A 6059-nucleotide genomic window follows, 5' to 3' on the forward strand; every position below is an offset into this window, starting at 1 on the left:
ATGTCCAGGCTTCGAAGTCGTTACTATCTACCTACTTACTCTAGACGTAGGCTCAACAATCAAGTGTAGACAGTACATTGGAAACATTTACTCTAAACGTAGGCTCAACAATCAAGTGTAGACAATTAGTACATTGGAAACATTTACTCTAAACGTAGGCTCAACAATCAAGGCTAGACAATTAGTACATTGGGAACATTTACTCTAGACGTAGGCTCAACAATCAAGTGTAGACCATTAGTACATTGGAAACATTAGTATTACTGTAGCAACTGTTGAAACTAAAAGTGTCGTAAATAGTATATTTAAGTTCTAATCAGTTCCATGTATGACAGATAGCTTTTCCCTTGTTGTGATAACTAACTGAATGTAGCAAGAAACAAAAAATCAGGTCTGACTATTACTTAGATTTGTTGACATAGAAAATAAGAGTTGTCTTTCTTGTCCTCTAATTACATGTAGCTAGACATTGTTGACACACAACGAAAATGGCTAATTGTTGTATCCAGGAAACAATGCTGAAAATAAACAGAGATATACGAAATCTAGTTTAGGATTGGTAAAGTAAAAATGATTTGTTTTATTAGTAAAAGCTTAACACCATTTCACATTCTGTATCCTGTGTCCTTCACTTTTTGTTTTGGAGGGTTATTCTCTAGTTTCACAAAATTGCGAATAAAAACAGATGATCATATTTTTTTTAGCTAAACACGTGATTAAATATCCACATACACACACATACAAAGCAAGCATGGTGCATTAAGCCAGTCTCGATACTAAACACTACATTCGTCATTTAGGCTAAGATCTACATACGACATCTAGGCTAAGATCTACATACGTCATCTAGGCTAAGATCTACATACGTCATATAGGCTAAGATCTACATTCGTCATTTAGGCTAAGATCTACATACGTCATCTAGGCTAAGATCTACATACGTCATCAAGGCTAAGATCTACATACGTCATCTAGGCTAATATCTACATACGTCATCTAGGCTAAGATCTATATACGTCATCTAGGCTAAGATCTATATACGTCATGTAGACTAAGATCCACATTCGTCATCTAGGCTAAGATCTACATTCGTCATCTAGGCTAAGATCTACATTCGTCATCTAGACTAAGATCTACATACGTCATCTAGGCTAAGATCTACATACGTCATTTAGGTTAAGATCTACATACGTTATCTAGGCTAAGACCTACATACTTCATCTAGGCTAAGATCTACATACGTCATCTAGGCTAAGATCTACATACGTCATTTAGGTTAAGATCTATATACGTCATTTAGGTTAAGATCTAGATACGTCATCTAGGTTAAGATCTATATACGTCATCTAGACTAAGATCTACATTCATCATCTAGGCTAAGATCTATATACGTCATCTAGGTTAAGATCTACATACGTCATTTAGGTTAAGATCTATATAAGTCATTTAGGTTAAGATCTACATACGTCATCTAGGCTAAGATCTATATACGTCATTTGGGTTAAGATCTACATACGTCATCTAGGCTAAGATCTACATACGTCATCTAGGCTAAGATCTATATACGTTATTTAGGCTAAGATCTATATACGTCATCTAGACTAAGATCTACATTCATCATCTAGGCTAAGATTTATATACGTCATCTAGGTTAAGATCTACATACGTCATTTAGGTTAAGATCTATATAAGTCATTTAGGTTAAGATCTACATACGTCATCTAGGCTAAGATCTATATACGTCATTTGGGTCAAGATCTACATACGTCATCTAGGCTAAGATCTACATACGTCATCTAGGCTAAGATCTATATACGTTATTTAGGCTAAGATCTATATACGTCATCTAGACTAAGATCTACATTCATCATCTAGGCTAAGATTTATATACGTCATCTAGGTTAAGATCTACATACGTCATCTAGGTTAAGATCTATATACGTCATTTAGGTTAAGATCTACATACGTCATCTAGGCTAAGATCTATATACGTCATTTATGTTAAGATCTACATACGTCATCTAGGCTAAGATCTACATACGTCATCTAGGCTAAGATCTATATACGTCATCTAGGCTAAGATCTATATACGTCATCTAGACTAAGATATATATACGTCATCGAGGCTAAGATCTATATACGTCATCTAGACTTAGATCTACATTCATCATCTAGGTTTAAAATTGTATAGATCTAAATGAAATTAGAATCATATTGTGTGCCTAAATTCAAAGGTAAACATGTAGTTTTTGCTTCCAAAAAAAGGTAAATTTGTATTATTGATTGTTTCCCTTTACTTTGTGGATGCATATCTTCCGTCAACAACTAATATCACCACAGCTCACTGTTAGACCTATCTCTGTCACCAAACGTTGTGGAGCAGATCTACTGCGTCGTCATTTCCTCCTCTGGTTGGGGCAGGGAACTCTCCAAGTTCTTTGGAATGATCAGCTGACGCATGACGCAGGTCACGCATGAAATACTAAAAAAAGTCGTTACTTTGCTTGTGTGTGCATGTGTCAGATAGTTTCTTAACTTCTGACCCTCGCGCCAATAACTTCATGACTTCAAAAGAAAAGAATTATATTTCAACACCGCGCGGGGAGACATGGGTAGTCAATAGAACCACAGCTGGAGAGCCCTTTGTGTGTATTTGCATACATATTGTGTTTTAGCAATAGTCAGAACAGTGTAAAGATCTTTTCAGCTGTTTTTTCTAAAGATATATTTTGAAGCTATGTTGTCAATTGAATAGGCCTTTTGTTATTTGTTTGTACTGCGTTGTATTTGACGTTCAAATGACAGATTGACATGGATCACTTGTACTTCCAGAGAACGGAATCATTAAAATAGAGGGAAAAAACCAAAACCTCACACGAGAACGGGGAATATGAACTTTAAAACTTGGTGTCAGACAAAGCAACTTTTTTTTGTTGTCCTTGTATCTACCCGTCTATCTGGTCAGAATATATAGGTCACATCAGTGTCTGTGAAGACACCTGAAATTCTGCACTCTTGCGTATTAAATCTTTGGACTAAAAAACCTGTCTTAATAACCTACTTATGTGATAGACATTTTACCATCACACCAGTACTTATGTAATAAACATACAATACAAATAATGAACCCAGATCTACATAGAATGTACAGTAACTCTTAAATACACCTAGATCTACGACTACAAGCAGATGTAAAATAGAGATATGTCTGCTCGCTATGTTGGCATGTGACATTGAGGAGCGACTAGATTGTTTTTCCATTCACAAAAGAGTTAGGTTACTCGTCGGGTTACAAGAGTGCACAGACTCAATTCAGCACGCCACTTCTGTCCGAGGAAAGCCGCGTCTCTACAAACCAATGACACGCGAGGGACATGATTAGCTGGCTAACAGAAGCGAGACGTGCCACAGGAACTTAATCAAGGGAACTCGTCCTTGCCGTGGAGATGAAAAGACTTGACACACAATAGTTGTGTGAATATCTGAACAGATTTATGAACTTTCTATATTTAGACACTGGCATTCTTTCATGCGTGCGCACTATCCATATGATTAAGATCTATGGTATTGTGTTTTCATTTATGACTTTAAAAAAAGGTGACCTTAAAAAATGTTTTTTAAAATACTTCTTAAACAGCTTATATATAGTGAAATTGCATGTCATTATGAATCACTCATGTAATTCATTTTTAGTAGTTCTAGAATGACAATAATACATTAGTGCTGTTGGAAATATTCTTATAAAATGTTTTTGATCAATGCAACTTTCAAGCTTATAGCATGATCAGCACGCTATGGTCTACTCATTTTTGTTGACCAGTTGGGGGGGGGGTGGAGGAAGGGATCTGGGAGAAGGTTTCCTTGCTGCCTTTTTAAAAACAATTATTAATAAAAAAAAAAAGATACACGACTCTGAATTCGAGCTCATGCTTCTACACTGAAAGGTCAACTTGTTAGATACTGAGCTATACAGTAACTGATCAAAGTATAAGGTTTTATAGTCTATTGTTTAAACATGTTCGCAAGCGTCCTAATTCTCTACACAAGGATTATGTCCCCTTAGTATACCATTTTATTTTTATATAAAGCAAAAATAATTGATTATAACTAATTAGTTAACGTTTTTTTCATAGTTATCATTGACAATAAATAATTGTGCTGTTTCCACTTGATCCGAGAAAGGTAAGTGGAAGAAATAACGTGTACAAGATTCCACCCAGACAGACAGACAGACAGACGGAGTAAGTGGATAGAAGCTTTGTAATCAATTAACTAAAGAGTATCCTTTCAATATCAGAGGGTTCGTGTACCAGAATAAAAGAGTTCTTTTTATTTTTGGGACGATTGGTTAACAAGTTACCAGCTCAAAGATCAGCTGGCATTTATTTATCCCCATTTGATGGTCAGTAAATATTTGGCGCTGGATAAAGGGAACAACTTCTGTCCAGATCTTTTGTTTTACAGGGTTGTTACAGGGTTGTTACAGGGTTGTTACAGATAACGATAACTAAAAAAGAAAGCTTTCAGAAAATGTAAAAGATTGACATAAACTAAGAGTCGAAGAGAGATACATTATTGACTGAAGTAAAAACAACAGTTCTGCTGACTTGATTACTGACACGAGGAGGTCATTTTGGTGCTAACTTGTACGGACACGCTATGCCCCAGAAACATTCTCTTTGAACTTGTCACGTAGTTCAACCAGCTGACCGGTCTGTATTGACCAGCAGAGAGACACACTGACCGCGGGTTTTGTTAGCACGGCAGCCCTTTACCTGTGCTTCGTGGCTTCTTTCTTTGCCAATATATTTTGAAATGTCCTCCAAGTGGAAAGAATAAATTTACAAGACACGACGTCCCCCCCCCCCACCCTCGCCAAATCATTTCCGTAAGGAAAAGCAATTAGTGGTACTGATTTTGTGCTGTCTCTCTAGGACGGGGACGAAGTGACCAGGGATGAAGTGACCTCTGATATTTATCAAATTTAAAAGTAACACATGTGTTCACAACTGCATCGTGTGATCTGAAAGCGTGCACTTTTTTTTTCAAGAACTAAAGTATGCATATTTGTATGCACCAACATAAAACATTAAAAACTAAAGCTTTAATAGACCGCACCTTTCTGGTTGTGTGGCTAGAGCATTGGCTATTAATTATTAAGCCCGACGAAACTGTTTCTATTGATTGGTAAAGGGCTGAAGTTAATACCTGTGGATTCTAAATCCTGAATTATTAGGACAGATTGAGCCTTTCAACTAATTTAGGTATTTCTTGTAAGGAAGGGCAACTCAAACCTTCGCTGCCCCTGAGATGCTCAAGTAGAAATGACTTAGTGTTGATATTCCCGCCAATCGTGTCTGTAACCAAGTTGATGCCAAATGTAAGACGTAGCATTCCTTTGGATCACACTCAGCCAAAAGTCGAAACACGGACCATGATGTAGGATCAACTCAAGAGTTCTTGATCTAAGACCCAGGAATGTACCCCGAAGAAAAAGAGCCCATGTGCTACTGCAAGGCAAGCAACCAACAGTCTTGACATTAGTATTGTAGTGGTGCTCACGATAAATATTTCTCTAGATCTACATTTTTTTTTATGAGAATGTTTCCTAGTATGATTGTTTTTTTTTTCATTATCATAATGTCATAGATAAAGCTTTTTGACCGAATCTTTGGTTGTAAACATTGAATGAGCTAGACATAAATAAATAGAATCAATAAAGTTAGTCAAGACCTGGTGAGAACTGGGCCCAATAGTCAACGACGATATCAATAAAAGACAAAATCTCATGTTTGACCTACATCCTCAAATGACTGACTGGCTTATCAGTCACACTAAAATTATTTACTACTGTATGATCTTAAAGAGTAAGTCTTGTTGATAAAATACAAACAAGTTATTGTGTGCAAGATATAGGCCTATCGATTTTCATAATTATCTGGGACTAACTGTTCAGAAATCCAGGCAAACAGAATGAGCAGTTAATGTTCTGTCTTTGTAGATGATTGAACGTCTATATTATATCACTTTTTGTTTGCCAATGACTTTCAATACAATGT

The sequence above is a fragment of the Biomphalaria glabrata genome, chromosome 4, assembly GCF_947242115.1.
Source record: "Biomphalaria glabrata chromosome 4, xgBioGlab47.1, whole genome shotgun sequence".
In the NCBI taxonomy this organism is placed as follows: domain Eukaryota; kingdom Metazoa; phylum Mollusca; class Gastropoda; family Planorbidae; genus Biomphalaria; species Biomphalaria glabrata.